The 16,528-nt window shown below is 35.6% G+C and overlaps 24 non-coding genes across 24 annotated transcripts; all 24 read right to left on the bottom strand.

Moving 5' to 3' along the window:
• Nucleotides 1–38: 38 nt before the first annotated feature.
• TRNAD-GUC (transfer RNA aspartic acid (anticodon GUC)) lies at nt 39–110 on the bottom strand. Its single transcript has one exon. It is a non-coding gene; the product is annotated as a tRNA-Asp (tRNA).
• Nucleotides 111–880: 770 nt separating this feature from the next.
• On the bottom strand, nt 881–952 carry TRNAD-GUC (transfer RNA aspartic acid (anticodon GUC)). Its single transcript has one exon. It is a non-coding gene; the product is annotated as a tRNA-Asp (tRNA).
• A 235-nt stretch (nt 953–1,187) lies between these two features.
• On the bottom strand, nt 1,188–1,259 carry TRNAD-GUC (transfer RNA aspartic acid (anticodon GUC)). The gene has a single exon. It is a non-coding gene; the product is annotated as a tRNA-Asp (tRNA).
• An 81-nt stretch (nt 1,260–1,340) lies between these two features.
• On the bottom strand, nt 1,341–1,412 carry TRNAD-GUC (transfer RNA aspartic acid (anticodon GUC)). The gene has a single exon. It is a non-coding gene; the product is annotated as a tRNA-Asp (tRNA).
• A 771-nt stretch (nt 1,413–2,183) lies between these two features.
• TRNAD-GUC (transfer RNA aspartic acid (anticodon GUC)) lies at nt 2,184–2,255 on the bottom strand. The gene has a single exon. It is a non-coding gene; the product is annotated as a tRNA-Asp (tRNA).
• Nucleotides 2,256–2,490: 235 nt separating this feature from the next.
• Nucleotides 2,491–2,562, bottom strand: TRNAD-GUC (transfer RNA aspartic acid (anticodon GUC)). The gene has a single exon. It is a non-coding gene; the product is annotated as a tRNA-Asp (tRNA).
• Nucleotides 2,563–2,643: 81 nt separating this feature from the next.
• On the bottom strand, nt 2,644–2,715 carry TRNAD-GUC (transfer RNA aspartic acid (anticodon GUC)). The gene has a single exon. It is a non-coding gene; the product is annotated as a tRNA-Asp (tRNA).
• Nucleotides 2,716–3,486: 771 nt separating this feature from the next.
• TRNAD-GUC (transfer RNA aspartic acid (anticodon GUC)) lies at nt 3,487–3,558 on the bottom strand. Its single transcript has one exon. It is a non-coding gene; the product is annotated as a tRNA-Asp (tRNA).
• An 80-nt stretch (nt 3,559–3,638) lies between these two features.
• TRNAD-GUC (transfer RNA aspartic acid (anticodon GUC)) lies at nt 3,639–3,710 on the bottom strand. The gene has a single exon. It is a non-coding gene; the product is annotated as a tRNA-Asp (tRNA).
• Nucleotides 3,711–3,790: 80 nt separating this feature from the next.
• On the bottom strand, nt 3,791–3,862 carry TRNAD-GUC (transfer RNA aspartic acid (anticodon GUC)). Its single transcript has one exon. It is a non-coding gene; the product is annotated as a tRNA-Asp (tRNA).
• Nucleotides 3,863–3,942: 80 nt separating this feature from the next.
• Nucleotides 3,943–4,014, bottom strand: TRNAD-GUC (transfer RNA aspartic acid (anticodon GUC)). Its single transcript has one exon. It is a non-coding gene; the product is annotated as a tRNA-Asp (tRNA).
• Nucleotides 4,015–4,094: 80 nt separating this feature from the next.
• On the bottom strand, nt 4,095–4,166 carry TRNAD-GUC (transfer RNA aspartic acid (anticodon GUC)). Its single transcript has one exon. It is a non-coding gene; the product is annotated as a tRNA-Asp (tRNA).
• Nucleotides 4,167–4,246: 80 nt separating this feature from the next.
• Nucleotides 4,247–4,318, bottom strand: TRNAD-GUC (transfer RNA aspartic acid (anticodon GUC)). The gene has a single exon. It is a non-coding gene; the product is annotated as a tRNA-Asp (tRNA).
• An 80-nt stretch (nt 4,319–4,398) lies between these two features.
• On the bottom strand, nt 4,399–4,470 carry TRNAD-GUC (transfer RNA aspartic acid (anticodon GUC)). Its single transcript has one exon. It is a non-coding gene; the product is annotated as a tRNA-Asp (tRNA).
• A 79-nt stretch (nt 4,471–4,549) lies between these two features.
• Nucleotides 4,550–4,621, bottom strand: TRNAD-GUC (transfer RNA aspartic acid (anticodon GUC)). The gene has a single exon. It is a non-coding gene; the product is annotated as a tRNA-Asp (tRNA).
• A 2,491-nt stretch (nt 4,622–7,112) lies between these two features.
• On the bottom strand, nt 7,113–7,184 carry TRNAD-GUC (transfer RNA aspartic acid (anticodon GUC)). Its single transcript has one exon. It is a non-coding gene; the product is annotated as a tRNA-Asp (tRNA).
• A 5,586-nt stretch (nt 7,185–12,770) lies between these two features.
• On the bottom strand, nt 12,771–12,842 carry TRNAD-GUC (transfer RNA aspartic acid (anticodon GUC)). Its single transcript has one exon. It is a non-coding gene; the product is annotated as a tRNA-Asp (tRNA).
• A 798-nt stretch (nt 12,843–13,640) lies between these two features.
• Nucleotides 13,641–13,712, bottom strand: TRNAD-GUC (transfer RNA aspartic acid (anticodon GUC)). The gene has a single exon. It is a non-coding gene; the product is annotated as a tRNA-Asp (tRNA).
• An 80-nt stretch (nt 13,713–13,792) lies between these two features.
• On the bottom strand, nt 13,793–13,864 carry TRNAD-GUC (transfer RNA aspartic acid (anticodon GUC)). The gene has a single exon. It is a non-coding gene; the product is annotated as a tRNA-Asp (tRNA).
• Nucleotides 13,865–13,944: 80 nt separating this feature from the next.
• TRNAD-GUC (transfer RNA aspartic acid (anticodon GUC)) lies at nt 13,945–14,016 on the bottom strand. The gene has a single exon. It is a non-coding gene; the product is annotated as a tRNA-Asp (tRNA).
• Nucleotides 14,017–14,108: 92 nt separating this feature from the next.
• On the bottom strand, nt 14,109–14,180 carry TRNAD-GUC (transfer RNA aspartic acid (anticodon GUC)). The gene has a single exon. It is a non-coding gene; the product is annotated as a tRNA-Asp (tRNA).
• A 675-nt stretch (nt 14,181–14,855) lies between these two features.
• Nucleotides 14,856–14,927, bottom strand: TRNAD-GUC (transfer RNA aspartic acid (anticodon GUC)). The gene has a single exon. It is a non-coding gene; the product is annotated as a tRNA-Asp (tRNA).
• Nucleotides 14,928–15,312: 385 nt separating this feature from the next.
• Nucleotides 15,313–15,384, bottom strand: TRNAD-GUC (transfer RNA aspartic acid (anticodon GUC)). Its single transcript has one exon. It is a non-coding gene; the product is annotated as a tRNA-Asp (tRNA).
• A 77-nt stretch (nt 15,385–15,461) lies between these two features.
• Nucleotides 15,462–15,533, bottom strand: TRNAD-GUC (transfer RNA aspartic acid (anticodon GUC)). The gene has a single exon. It is a non-coding gene; the product is annotated as a tRNA-Asp (tRNA).
• Between the last annotated feature and the right edge of the window lie 995 nt (nt 15,534–16,528).

Genomic DNA, 16,528 nt, shown 5'->3' with positions numbered 1-16,528 from the left:
GAATAAGAATATAAAGAAAAAGGGAAGAAAAAAATGTTCTCCTTGGCGGGGAATCGAACCCCGGTCTTCCGCGTGACAGGCGGAGATACTTACCACTATACTACCAAGGAATGGTGGAAGATGTTATGCACACTTTTTTTTATATTTTGAAAGGTATGTTTGCACCGCTGTAAAATTAGTAGGCTCGCATAATGCATTCTCATGATCAGCATAAGAAAAAGGATTTAGATTGCAGTTGTGAGGTGTCCGTCGCATTATCTAAATGTTATATTTATTGATTAGATTATGATAAAAATTGTTCTCGTTCGTTTATCAATCATACACAGAAAAACAATTTATAAAATATTGTTCATAAACCGGATCAAATATGTTGAGATAATCTTGAGCAAACTGTTCAAAATGTAAACAGCAATGCGCTATTTCGAATTTCTCATCATCTTTTCACCATGTCATATTCTTATGTCGATATCAATAATTCAAATTATATATCGTATAATTTGTATTTCAAACCATGATAAGACCAGACTCGATGGACCTATTTAAATCATTTACTTTATATTCACTCGTAAAATAAAGTCATCCTGGGTGGAACAGTATTTTGGGCATATAATATGTTAAAGTGGAAAAAATAAAAATAAAAATTTAAAAAGTGATACGGTAATTTAGGGTCGCTCTCTAAGCATTATGCCGATTATGAAGAATATGAAAAAGAGAAGAAAAAATGTTCTCATTGGCAGGGAAGCGAATCCCGGTCTTCCGCGTGACAGGCGGAGATACTCACCACTATACTATACCAAGGATTGATGATTCTTTAAAATATGGTCGCCCTGTAAGCATTATGCCGAATAAGAATAAAAAGGAAAATGGAAGAAAAAATGTTCTCCTTGGCGGGGAATCGAACCCCGGTCTTCCGCGTGACAGGCGGAGATACTTACCACTATACTACCAAGGATTGATGATTCTCTAAAATATGGTCGCCCTGTAAGCATTATGCCGAATAAGAATATAAAGAAAAAGGGAAGCAAAAAATGTTCTCCTTGGCGGGGAATCGAACCCCCGTCTTCCGCGTGACAGGCGGAGATACTTACCACTATACTACCAAGGATTGATGATTCTCAAAAAAAAAGGTCGCCCTGTAAGCATTATGCCGAATGAGAATATAAAGAAAAAGGGAAGCAAAAAATGTTCTCCTTGGCGGGGAATCGAACCCCGGTCTTCCGCGTGACAGGCGGAGATACTTACCACTATACTACCAAGGATGGATGATTCTCTAAAATATGGTCACCCTGTAAGCATTATGCCGAATAAGAATATAAAGAAAAAGGGAAGAAAAAAATGTTCTCCTTGGCGGGGAATCGAACCCCGGTCTTCCGCGTGACAGGCGGAGATACTTACCACTATACTACCAAGGAATGGTGGAAGATGTTATGCACACTTTTTTTTTACATTTTGAAAGGTATGTTTGCACCGCTGTAAAATTAGTAGGCTCGCATAATTCATTCTCATGATCAGCATAAGAAAAAGGATTTAGATTGCAGTTGTGAGGTGTCCGTCGCATTATCTAAATGTTATATTTATTGATTAGATTATGATAAAAATTGTTCTCGTTCGTTTATCAATCATACACAGAAAAACAATTTATAAAATATTGTTCATAAACCGGATCAAATATGTTGAGATAATCTTGAGCAAACTGTTCAAAATGTAAACAGCAATGCGCTATTTCGAATTTCTCATCATCTTTTCACCATGTCATATTCTTATGTCGATATCAATAATTCAAATTATATATCGTATAATTTGTATTTCAAACCATGATAAGACCAGACTCGATGGACCTATTTAAATCATTTACTTTATATTCACTCGTAAAATAAAGTCATCCTGGGTGGAACAGTATTTTGGGCATATAATATGTTAAAGTGGAAAAAATAAAAATAAAAATTTAAAAAGTGATACGGTAATTTAGGGTCGCTCTCTAAGCATTATGCCGATTATGAAGAATATGAAAAAGAGAAGAAAAAATGTTCTCATTGGCAGGGAAGCGAATCCCGGTCTTCCGCGTGACAGGCGGAGATACTCACCACTATACTATACCAAGGATTGATGATTCTTTAAAATATGGTCGCCCTGTAAGCATTATGCCGAATAAGAATAAAAAGGAAAATGGAAGAAAAAATGTTCTCCTTGGCGGGGAATCGAACCCCGGTCTTCCGCGTGACAGGCGGAGATACTTACCACTATACTACCAAGGATTGATGATTCTCTAAAATATGGTCGCCCTGTAAGCATTATGCCGAATAAGAATATAAAGAAAAAGGGAAGCAAAAAATGTTCTCCTTGGCGGGGAATCGAACCCCCGTCTTCCGCGTGACAGGCGGAGATACTTACCACTATACTACCAAGGATTGATGATTCTCAAAAAAAAAGGTCGCCCTGTAAGCATTATGCCGAATGAGAATATAAAGAAAAAGGGAAGCAAAAAATGTTCTCCTTGGCGGGGAATCGAACCCCGGTCTTCCGCGTGACAGGCGGAGATACTTACCACTATACTACCAAGGATGGATGATTCTCTAAAATATGGTCACCCTGTAAGCATTATGCCGAATAAGAATATAAAGAAAAAGGGAAGAAAAAAATGTTCTCCTTGGCGGGGAATCGAACCCCGGTCTTCCGCGTGACAGGCGGAGATACTTACCACTATACTACCAAGGAATGGTGGAAGATGTTATGCACACTTTTTTTTTACATTTTGAAAGGTATGTTTGCACCGCTGTAAAATTAGTAGGCTCGCATAATTCATTCTCATGATCAGCATAAGAAAAAGGATTTAGATTGCAGTTGTGAGGTGTCCGTCGCATTATCTAAATGTTATATTTATTGATTAGATTATGATAAAAATTGTTCTCGTTCGTTTATCAATCATACACAGAAAAACAATTTATAAAATATTGTTCATAAACCGGATCAAATATGTTGAGATAATCTTGAGCAAACTGTTCAAAATGTAAACAGCAATGCGCTATTTCGAATTTCTCATCATCTTTTCACCATGTCATATTCTTATGTCGATATCAATAATTCAAATTATATATCGTATAATTTGTATTTCAAACCATGATAAGGCCAGACTCGATGGACCTATTTAAATCATTTACTTTATATTCACTCGTAAAATAAAGTCATCCTGGGTGGAACAGTATTTTGGGCATATAATATGTTAAAGTGGAAAAAATAAAAAAAAAGATTTAAAAAGTGATACGGTAATTTAGGGTCGCTCTCTAAGCATTATGCCGATTATGAAGAATATGAAAAAGAGAAGAAAAAATGTTCTCCTTGGCAGGGAAGCGAATCCCGGTCTTCCGCGTGACAGGCGGAGATACTCACCACTATACTATACCAAGGATTGATGATTCTTTAAAATATGGTCGCCCTGTAAGCATTATGCCGAATAAGAATATAAAGGAAAATGGAAGAAAAAATGTTCTCCTTGGCGGGGAATCGAACCCCGGTCTTCCGCGTGACAGGCGGAGATACTTACCACTATACTACCAAGGATTGATGATTCTCTAAAATATGGTCGCCCTGTAAGCATTATGCCGAATAAGAATATAAAGAAAAAAGAAAGAAAAAATGATCTCCTTGGCGGGGAATCGAACCCCGGTCTTCCGCGTGACAGGCGGAGATACTTACCACTATACTACCAAGGATTGATGATTCTCTAAAATATGGTCGCCCTGTAAGCATTATGCCGAATAAGAATATAAAGAAAAAAGAAAGAAAAAATGATCTCCTTGGCGGGGAATCGAACCCCGGTCTTCCGCGTGACAGGCGGAGATACTTACCACTATACTACCAAGGATTGATGATTCTCTAAAATATGGTCGCCCTGTAAGCATTATGCCGAATAAGAATATAAAGAAAAAAGAAAGAAAAAATGATCTCCTTGGCGGGGAATCGAACCCCGGTCTTCCGCGTGACAGGCGGAGATACTTACCACTATACTACCAAGGATTGATGATTCTCTAAAAACAGGTCGCCCTGTAAACATTATGCCGAATAAGAATATAAAGAAAAACGGAAGAAAAAATGTTCTCCTTGGCGGGGAATCGAACCCCGGTCTTCCGCGTGACAGGCGGAGATACTTACCACTATACTACCAAGGATTGATGGTTCTCTAAAAACAGGTCGCCCTGTAAGCATTATGCCGAATAAGAATATAAAGAAAAAAGGAAGAAAAAATGTTCTCCTTGGCGGGGAATCGAACCCCGGTCTTCCGCGTGACAGGCGGAGATACTTACCACTATACTACCAAGGATTGATGATTCTCTAAAAACAGGTCGCCCTGTAAGCATTATGCCGAATAAGAATATAAAGAAAAAAGGAAGAAAAAATGTTCTCCTTGGCGGGGAATCGAACCCCGGTCTTCCGCGTGACAGGCGGAGATACTTACCACTATACTACCAAGGATTGATGATTCTCTAATAACAGGTCGCCCTGTAAGCTTTATGCCGAATAAGAATATAAAGAAAAAGGAAGAAAAAATGTTCTCCTTGGCGGGGAATCGAACCCCGGTCTTCCGCGTGACAGGCGGAGATACTTACCACTATACTACCAAGGATTGATGATTTTCTAAATATGGTCTCCCTTTTAGCTTTATGCCGAATAAGAATATAAAGAAAAAGGGAAGAAAAAATGTTCATGCTGCGACAGGGTGATTTCTTTGTCAATTGGCATGATCAATTTGAATAACCCTCTTAGGGTTCACTTCCCCCAAGCATTAGCTTTGAGAAAAAAAATAGAATCAGTACCTCATTGTTTTCCGAAGTAATTAATTCCCCTAGGCGTTGTGGGAGCGCCTGTAATCTGGGGAAGTTACGAACTGATGCAAAGGTTCGAGGTTCGAACCTACATGGTCAAGTCTTTCGGATGGCAACGCTAAAGTTCGGTACAAGTCTGTAAACACACCCACCCCCACACACACACACACACACACACACACACACCCTCGCGCACGCACCCATCCACACACACGTACATGTTCCCAGGTAATGCATGGGTGAAAAAAATTGAGGCAGCTCTTTTAAATTTGTGTATGTGATTTTCTTTTTGAAATTTAGATACCCCCGCCAAATGAATTTTCGGTATTCTTTCTTTAAATTGTTTTTTTACTCACTCATGCGTGAATGAGAAATCTTCTATGTTGTACCCAGATGAAAGAAGAGATTCTAGGCTTTAATTTACAGTGATCGGCCATTTGTCTATTGTATTTGTGATTAAGTTATGATAAATCATCACTAAATCACAAAAAAAAATGTGAGACGCTCTGCATTAAAAAAATCGTCACTAAGAAGTCGAAACGGAAAAGAAAGAAAGAAAAAAATGATCTCCTTGGCTGGGAATCGAACCTCGGTCTTTCGCGTGACAGGCGGAGATACGACTATACTACCAAGGATCGATGGCCACCTACAATAAAATTAGGTTGATTAAAAGACAAGTCCACTCCCAAAAAAAATCTGATTTGAATAAAAGAGAGAAAGTCCAACAAGCATAACGCTGAAAGTTTCATCAAAATAGGATGTAAAATAAGAAAGTTATGATATTTTTAAGTTTCGCTTAATTTCACAAAATATTTATATGCACATCCCGGTTGGTATGCAAACGAGAAAACTGATGAAATCACTCACTCACTATTTCTTTTGTATTTTATTATATGAAATATGAAATGTTCTAACTTTCTCCTCATTTTCCTGTAAAAGAAAATTGTATTACTCCCTGAACATGTTGAATTCCCATTGTTTAACATTTTATGGTTCAGTCAAGTTTGTCCTTTTTGTCAAATCTGTAAGAATTGGAATATTGTGTAATTCAAACAATAAAAAACAAAAGAAATAGTGAGTGAGGGACATCTCTCTCATTTGCATGTGACTAAATTGTGCATAATATCATAAATATTTTGTGAAGAATAAGCGAAACTTTAAAATGTCATAACTTTCTTATTTTACATCCGATTTTGATGAAATTTTCAGCATTATGCTTGTCTGATTTTTCTCTATTGACTCAAATCAACATTTTTCTGGGGTGAACTTGACCTTTAATTTTGGTTTTGTTTTTCTCGATTGCCAAAGTGTGTCAGTTGTGTTAAAAAGCAGTTGATTATTCCTGAAACACCTAACAATACGCGCATTATTATTCTTTAGCGGATTCAATTTATTCGTTTAATTAATTACTTCATTTAGCAGTTTATCTACAAGATATTCAAATGATTATATTTTTTCATGCATATAACCACCCCTTTTTTTATGTATTATTTATGTATATGCTTCTGCGTGAGCTTACTTTAGAACTGGGTGGATGAAAAATGCAGAAAAAATTTGGAAAATTCGCTTTTTTTTCATAATCAGAAGTGAGATGATAATATAATTCATGCAAAAGATTGTGATTCATAGCAAATAAATGTCAAATGAAAGCAAGCGCACACAAGAGAAAAAAAGTTCTCCTTGGCGGGGAATTGAACCCCGGCCTTCCGCGTGACAAGTACTTACCACTTTACTACCAAGGATTGACAATGAAGATCTCAAGATTCGATGTATTGATTTTGAGGTCCGACCCCTTTTCCAAATGCGTTATTATTCAATTCAGAAGCAGTAAAAAATTGTTCTTGAAATATTTACAAAAATTATAAAATTTTCAATTTTTATAGTAATTTCATGCCATTTAATTTCAAGTTATTTTTACTGATTTATTTTATTAATTGATTGATATTTTAACTATTCTATCCAAGTTCATCTCATTCTTTATTTTTTTCAATGAAAATAATTTCATCTAATTTCGTATGCTTATATCTACATAATTATCTACGTATTGTCATCTATCGTTATAGTTCAGTTATCTATATATGTATTTTATCTATATATTTTTTTAATCATCCATTCATAAAATATCCTATAGTCGCTTCATTAAAATAAATGAATAGGTGGATAAGCAATAAAGCAAACATGGGAACATTTTTTTTTAATAAGAAAATAGATAGAAATCGGAAATCATGAAGAAGATTGTGAAACAAGAAGAAAGGTAAAACGAATTAAAAACACACACAAGAAAAATAAGATCTCCTTGGCGGGGAATCGAACCCCGGTCTTCCGCGTGACAGGCGGAGATACTTACCACTATACTACCAAGGATTGATATATTTTATATAAAGTTTTAATTATTGATTCCGCGGTATTTCCGAAGTATTGCATGTATACGATGCGCGATGTTGCATGCGTTCAAACAGCAACACTTGCAAAAATAATGGCTAGTCGTTCCTGAGTGTATTCATGACTCATTTTCCTCCGGATCTCGGTAAGCAATTATTTCATTCAATCGTTCATTCTTCTATCAGATAATAATTAACAATATATTTATCTATTCATGTACACATGTATATTGTTTCATTCTTTTGTTTCTTTTTCGTTTTTACATTTTATCTTTCATTAATATGTTCTTTTATTCTGTAAAATTGATATTTGAGCATATATCAAATTTTGTATTATATCGTGACAATTCTACACAATCAAGTATGGCCATTCATGCATAGCTTTACATATACATTTCAATAGCTCATAAGTCTTTTGTTAAGTGTGCCAATGATTATAATTACAGCCCGCACTTTGCTTTGTCAACGGTGTTGGTAATGAATTGGGTAGCTACAAAGGAGTACAACCCATTACCTATAGGGGGTGCGAGAACAAAAGAACTATACCCCTCCTCTGAGCAGCATCTCTCAAGAAAAAAACAAATAATGAAAAAAAAAACTTTGGCGTTGACATATGACCGCACCGATTATTTTACACCGGAGTTATTTTTTGGGTGTTAGTTCAACACCCATGGGTGTTACTACGACATTTACTTTTACACTCAAGGGTGTTATGGTCAATCTCTATGGTGTAATTTTAACACCCAAATGAGTGGTCCTCTATATTAGTCAAGTCCAGAATTGAAAAAATGTGCTCAGAAAAAGTGCTTTAGGCATTTTGTGTTAATGCTGATTTATCAATTGTTTTAAGGTAATTCAGGGGTGCTGAATCCAAAAATGCTGTTTGCCAAACTTGATTCCGACGTTTTCATCCTCAAATCGGCAAAAAACAAAATGGCGGCATTTTTAATGCAGTTTCCCATATTAAACGATTTTTATGGGTGATTATATTTCAGAAATTGGGATCTATGCGTTATTTTTGATACCCAGGGTTGCAAACATAATGTGTCCGACTGATTCGTCAGCCATCTTTAATTCCAAGATGGCTGCCATGATTCACAGCTGCTGATTTGATAAATAATATGGCCAAATGTTTGATAATTTTGAGGCGATGCTGGCATATTCATATTGTGGTATCTTTAACGTGTCCGCCATTTTTCCCTCGCCTGCATAGCAGAAGCAAAACATGGACGTCGCTTTTCCGACGGCGGTGGCGAAGTCGACATGAAATCTTAACCGAGGTTAAGTTTTTGAAATGTCATAACTTTTAGGGTATAGATGTCTATTTCATGAAACTTAGGCATGTCAAGATTAAACAAAGTCTATTGACACAGGTTATAGTTACAAAAGGTCGCCAAGGTTACCTGGAAATCCAACATTGCGTCCACAACGGCAGTCGTTGTACCGTCAACTAAAAAAATAAAGTAAATCCTCAAAATCAAAATCAAAATCATCAAAAACTTTCAAGGCAAATAATGAAACAGGACATGTTTTTTACAAGATGGTCAGTGAGTGTGTCAGAGAATCCAAGATGACCATCCAAAATGGCGTCTATAATGGACGTTGCAACTTTGAAATGGTCCAAATTCATAGAATATCCACCTGGTAGAAATAACTTTGGGGTCTACCGAGAATAAAATAAAACATATATAAAATCATGGTTCCAAAGAGAAAAATTACATTGGAAAAATTTCAAGATTTATCAGTGGTGCAGTTTTGCAAAAAAAATGATGATGGCTTAAAAAATAGTTGCTATTTCTTAAAAATCTGGCTGCAAAGTCCATATACTATCTACCTAGAAACATGTTTGTGTCTTTCTCATGATTTCAAGGGTCGAATGATATAGGTGAAGACGAATTACAGGGATACAATGTTGTCCATCTTGTAAAAAAATGAAGAACGCTCCAAAAATTGCATTCAAGTTGGCCACCATTGTTACAAAAATGATAATACTTCGTGTCCCATCTATAGTGCCACTATTTTGGCGTCTCTGTTTCTAAGACTCATGAAAATATGTTTTACAAGAATTAGTGACACAATTAGACGGTGGTGCGACAATAGGTAAACATAAAAAAACTAACTTTAAAAAAGTAAGGTACACTTTCACCTAAAATTTTTCCATAATTCACTGATAAGTATTTCAAGACACGTCATTTTTGTGCTTAGGACGATCCTATGGTTTTATGATTAATGGACAGTAGTCATTTTTTACGCAATTTCAGAAGTCGCATTGGACTTTTTACGACGAAAAGGAAACTGACCATCCTTTTTATTTGTCCCGATTTATTATTTTAGCCTTCAAACCACAATATTGTAGATTTTGTTCACCTAATTATGACTATGTTTAGGTGATGGAAGTCTTTTTAGACTCACTTTGAAAGCCATCTTTGAATAATAGGCAAAATGGACAGCTTCATACCATTGTAACTAATCCAAAAGTATTATTTAACCCTTGAAACCGTAGTGTAGACACCAACATCATATATCCCAGATGGATTCTAAATAGATTATGTCAATTTTTAAGTACCAGCAACCATTTTAGAGTCCTTAATTGGAATCCATCTTGGATTTTTAGACATACAGGACCATTGATTGCCCTTGTAACTTATCCTAATGTATTACTTGACCATTTAAACCAAGGGTTAGACAACATAATCATGTACCCCAGGCGGATATTAAACAAACTATGTCAGTTTTTAGGTAACAATAGCCATTTTAGACTCCAATTTTGGAAGTCTTTTTGGATTCTTGGACATGCTGGACCTCTGACTGTCCTTGTAACTTGTCCTAATTTATCACTTGACCCTTTAAACCATGGGTTGAACACCCAAATCATATACCCCAGGCTGATATTAAACAAACTATGTAAGTTTTTCGGTAAGAACGGCTTATATAGACTCCAGTTTTGGAAGCCATTATGGATTTTTGGACATACTGGAACCACTTACTGTCCTTGTAACTTGTCTCAATCTAATACTTGACCCTTTAAACCATGCGGAATACTAAAAAATCATATTCTCCTGGCGGTTATTAAACAAACTGTGTCGGTTTGTAATTAACGACAGACATTTAGACATTTTTGCAGCCATCTAGGATTTTTGGACATGGAGGACCATAGACTGTCTTTGTTACTTGTCCCAACGTATTTCTTGACCCATTAAACCATGGGTTAGACACCAACATCATATCCTCAAGGCAAATATTAAACAAACTATGTCGGGTTTGGGGGTTTTTAGATAACAACAGCTATTTTAGACTCCAATTTTGAAAGCCATCTTGGATTTTTGGACATAGTGGACCGTTGACTGTCCTTATAACTTGTTCCGGTTTACTTCTTGACCCTTGAAATCACCAATGAATAAAACCCAAATAAAATACGTAATAGATGAATTATGAATTTTTAGGCCATGGCAGCCATTTTTGCGCAATCTTGGACTTTCAGGTACCCTGGAGTGCTTATGTTCACTCTTTCCTTTTATGCTCTCCACCATTGAATACATGTATGCACCGAAAAAGGTGTCTAGGGTAGAAAAGTGCCGGTTATATTAATTTTCAGTTAATGGCTGCCATCTTAGACGCCATCTTAAAAATAACCACTTTCCCGGATACGGATTTTGATGGATTTTTAGTATGTTATTTCTGAGATCAAATAGTACCAAAAACCGTTGACAAACATTTTTGTTACAAGTTTTGGGGGTCAGAATAGAGTAAAAATGGGTGTAGAATGGCGGCCATATTGTTTTTGCCAATTTGAGGATTTTAACATCAAAATCAAGGTTGGCAAACAGCAAATTTGGACTCAGCGCCCTCAAATTATGTTAAAACACTTCTCAATTCAGCATTAACACGATTTGCCTAAGACAGTTTACTTTTCTCAAATCTGGACCTGTCTATATAGACAGCAACTGGTATTAATTTTAACACCAAATGACAATTATGTTCAAAGGAAAAAAATTTCTCATTTGCTGTAAAGCATTTGATTTATTTTTTTTAAACACGGTAAAAAGCCCTCGATCAGCCAATGGCTGGTTTTCAGAGAGGCCGTGCAATATACAAACAATACAAAAAATAACAAATCATAACAAAATTAACAAAGTAAAACAAATACCTATATACAAAACCAAAGAGGGAGGATGAAACAAAACAGAAACAACATCAAAACAGAAAAACAAAAGCATGACCTCGCAAAAAGCGACATGCGAGCATGAACACCACATCATGGCTGCAATTCTTGTCACTTTTGGGTGTTACATTAATTAAACACATATCTAGATAACAAGCATGGCAAGTAATGGTTATTTTGTTTTGTATTTAAATGGAAAGGAAATGAAATCAAATTCGACATACAAAATGATGTATTTATTTTGTTTTAGAGAGGGCCCTTGAATGATAAAAGACATAAAACATACTATACAGTCTAAATTACAAGGATTTAGAATAAATCCATTACGGCTATAAATTGAGATCAATCCATAAAGATTTAAATGCTAATGAATTTGAATATAAAAATCAATCTTTAAGATTTACATTTAAATCTTTAAAGATTGATTTTAATTTTTAAATCATAATATCGACTGGTTACTATTCGCATCCGTAATGGAATCATTTTAAATCCTTGTCTTTTTAGTGTGTAAATCAAAAACAATAAATAGTCGAACACATCATACCGGCAAATATTTAAAGGTCAAGTCCACCTCAGAAAATTGTTGTTTTGAATCGATAGAGAAAAATCAAACACACATAACGCTGCAAATTTTATCGAAATCGGACGTAAATAAAGAAAGTTATGACAATTTTAAGTTTCGCTTGGTTTTCACAAAACAGTTAAACGCACAACTCAGTGATATGCAAATGAGATAGTCGATGATTTCCATCACTCACTATTTCTTTTGTTTTTTATTGTTTGAATAATACAATATTTCAATTTTTACAGATTTGACAAGAAGGACCAACTTAACTTAACCATAAACTGTTGAAATAATGGTAATTCCACATGTTCAGGGAGAAATGAATCTTTGTTTCACTTGACAAGAAGGAGAAAATTAGAATATTTCATATTTCATATAATAAAATACAAAAGAAATAGTAAGTGGGTGACGTCATCAGTCTGCCAATTTGCATACCGACCAGGATGTGCATATAACTGTTTTGTGAAATTAAGCGAAACTTTAAAATGACATAACTTTCTTATTTTACATCCGATTTTGATGAAATTTTCAGTGTTTTGCTTGTTGGATTTTTCTCCTTTTTTAAAATCAACTTTTTGTTGGGGTGGACTTGTCCTTTAAGATTAAGATGGTGCAGTGTTTTAGTAATAGAATACATAATTAAATCAAGTCAACAGAAAAACAATCTACTACAAAATAAGTAGACGTGAGTCAATGAGTCCCCCTCCCCCATTCCCGTTATAACCTGATTGAATCCGGGTGCTTTCAATAAAAAATATCTAACTATGACTTAAAAGACAACACAAGGATTGGAAACACTGAAGAAAATAAAAGGAAATCAAATATGCCCTCAAAAAAGTGGTCTCCTTGGCGGGGAATCGAACCCCGGTCTTCCGCGTGACAGGCGGAGATACTTACCACTATACTACCAAGGATTGGTGGTAGAAAATTATTATCGCATAATCTTTATTTCAGGACAGTCTCGATACAGGCCTATTTATTTTATTTAATCATTCACTTGTATAGAAAATCATCCTATAGTTAGAATAGAAGGTCTATTGTAAGTTCCAGCATTTTCTGTAGAAATATTGAAATATTAAAGTTAAAGAAAGCAAAAAAAAAAGTTCTCCTTGGCGGGGAATTGAACCCCGGTCTTCCGCGTGACAGGCGGAGATACTTATCACTATACTACCAATGATTGATAATTTTGTGCATCATAATCGCTCTGTAAGCATCATGCCGATTATGTTATAAGAATATTTATTTTTTTTTAAAGAAGAAAAAAGGAGTTCTCCTTGGCGGGGAATTGAACCCCGGTCTTCCGCGTGACAGGCGGAGATACTTACCACTATACTAGTTCTAGTTCTTATAACAAATCAATTAATCTATTTCATTTATCTCGAGTTCTTTGAATTTTATCTATATAATTCTCTGTATATTTATTCATTCAATCCATTTTATATCCACATTAAGTTAATATTCCGTCTACAATTGAGCAATAATACTCGCCTATTTTTGACCAGGAGGAAGAAGAAAATTCAGTATTCACGAAATTATACTTATATCTCCATTCTAGTTGAAACGGATAATATAAATGACATTCGACTCTCAAAAAATGATATAAAACAAATGATGTAAATCTGTAGACTGTTAAGGATTTATGTAAAAAAAAAAATATTATTACTCTTGAAAAAAAAAGCATAAATTGAAAAGAGAATACAAAAAATACTACTCTCCTTGGCGGGGAATCGAACCCCGGTCTTCCGCGTGACAGGCGGAGATACTTACCACTATACTACCAAGGATTGATAATTCTCTAAAAACAGGTCACCCTGTAAGCATTATGCCGAATAAGAATATAAAGAAAAAGGGAAGAAAAAATGATCTCCTTGGCGGGGAATCGAACCCCGGTCTTCCGCGTGACAGGCGGAGATACTTACCACTATACTACCAAGGATTGATAATTCTCTAAAAACAGGTCACCCTGTAAGCATTATGCCGAATAAGAATATAAAGAAAAAGGGAAGAAAAAATGATCTCCTTGGCGGGGAATCGAACCCCGGTCTTCCGCGTGACAGGCGGAGATACTTACCACTATACTACCAAGGATTGCTGATTCTGTAAATTATGGTCGCCCTGTAAGCATTTTGCCGATTATGTTATAAGAATAATAAAAAAAGGAGAAGTAAAAGATTAGTGTTCTCCTTGGCGGGGAATCGAACCCCGGTCTTCCGCGTGACAGGCGGAGATACTTACCACTATACTACCAAGGATTGATATCTACATTATACAAAATTTGATTAATTGGCTTTCATGTCGTTCATGTTTGTGGGTCATCACAGTCATTCAAGCCCGAAGGTGTTCATGATTCACGAAAGATGGTGAAGATGAATGGCTGTAAATGTGGCCAGTTTCATTACGCAGTTCTTATAACAAATCAATTAATCTATTTCATTTATCTCGAGTTCTTTGAATTTTATCTATATAATTCTCTGTATATTTATTCATTCAATCCATTTTATATCCACATTAAGTTAATATTCCGTCTACAATTGAGCAATAATACTCGCCTATTTTTGACCAGGAGGAAGAAGAAAATTCAGTATTCACGAAATTATACTTATATCTCCATTCTAGTTGAAACGGATAATATAAATGACATTCGACTCTCAAAAAATGATATAAAACAAATGATGTAAATCTGTACACTGTTAAGGATTTATGTAAAAAAAAATATTATTATTACTCTTGAAAAAAAAAAGCATAAATTGAAAAGAGAATACAACAAATACTACTCTCCTTGGCGGAGAATCGAACCCCGGTCTTCCGCGTGACAGGCGGAGATACTTACCACTATACTACCAAGGATTGATAATTCTCTAAAAACAGGTCACCCTGTAAGCATTATACCGAATAAGAATATAAAGAAGAAAGGAAGAAAAAATGTTCTCCTTGGCGGGGAATCGAACCCCGGTCTTCCGCGTGACAGGCGGAGATACTTACCACTATACTACCAAGGATTGATAATTCTCTAAAAACAGGTCACCCTGTAAGCATTATGCCGAATAAGAATATAAAGAAAAAGGGAAGAAAAAATGATCTCCTTGGCGGGGAATCGAATCCCGGTCTTCCGCGTGACAGGCGGAGATACTTACCACTATACTACCAAGGATTGATGATTCTCTACAATATGGTCACCCTGTAAGCATTATGCCGAATAAGAATATAAAGAAAAAGGGAAGAAAAAATGATCTCATTGGCGGGGAATCGAACCCCGGTCTTCCGCGTGACAGGCGGAGATACTTACCACTATACTACCAAGGATTGATGATTCTCTACAATATGGTCGCCCTGTAAGCATTATGCCGAATAAGAATATAAAGAAAAAGGGAAGAAAAAAACGATCTCCTTGGCGGGGAATCGAACCCCGGTCTTCCGCGTGACAGGCGGAGATACTTACCACTATACTACCAAGGATCGATGATTCTCTAAAATATGATCGCCCTGCATTATGCCGAATAAGAATATAAAGAAAAAGGGAAGAAAAAAATGTTCTCCTTGGCGGGGAATCGAACCCCGGTCTTCCGCGTGACAGGCGGAGATACTTACCACTATACTACCAAGGATTGATGATTCTCTAAAGTATGGTCGCCCTGTATGCATTATGCCGAATAAGAATATAAAGAAAAAGGGAAGAAAAAATGTTCTCCTTGGCGGGGAATCGAACCCCGGTCTTCCGCGTGACAGGCGGAGATACTATACTGAAATGTTATCTTGCAGAATTTTTATTAAGAGATTCTCTGACATTAGGTTTCTAGTTCCATGCATGAATTTTAGCAAGATGGATCCTTATCTCACGCTAAAAAAACTTTGTCTAAATTTTGTTATTACGGCTCCTCTGCCTCACTTGATATGTACTTCATTATATCAAAATAATGATTATTTTCATGTATTAAGGATTCATTTTGACTACATGAATAATGCAGATACTCGATAAAATACATTAAAACATTTATCAAGTTGTTAACTTTTTTTAGTCTTGATTGTCTGAAAATAGGCTGTAGCTGCTATTTAACATGGAAAAGGTACATGATCTCTTTTGGAATCAGAAAGCTATTGTAAAATGGAAATAATATTTTACCATCCTTACAGTAAACAAATCAACCGATCAAACGAAACACCGTAACGCCCCCGTGGCTTATATATCGAAATTGAAATTAAAAGTGAAATGCCATTTATTTTGCCATCCTTGAATATTATATCGAAATGAAAGACTCTATGAGTCGACATCAAGTCGTTCACAATAAACAAATTTAGTACAAGTCAGAATGATCATACAATAGCAATTATGATTAATGCACCTCTTTTTTTCATAATTATATTGTTGATGTTCGAAAGCTTTTCTTTCTACTCCTTCATTTTGAATCTCTTTTCTTCTATCTTCTTTTCCCCTCTTCTACATCTTCCTTCTTCTTCTTAATTCTTTTTCTTCTCCTTTTTTCTTCTTCATCTTCTTCTACTTCTGCTACTTCTTGTTCGTATTGTTCCTCCTATTCCTCTTCTTTTTCCAATGTTTTCACCTTCCTATTTTTTCTTATACCCTCCAAGCTTAACAAGTATA

Source organism: Lytechinus pictus, chromosome 13, assembly GCF_037042905.1.
Source record: "Lytechinus pictus isolate F3 Inbred chromosome 13, Lp3.0, whole genome shotgun sequence".
Classification (NCBI taxonomy): Eukaryota; Metazoa; Echinodermata; class Echinoidea; order Temnopleuroida; family Toxopneustidae; genus Lytechinus; species Lytechinus pictus.
This window is presented reverse-complemented; position numbering and strand designations above follow the sequence as displayed.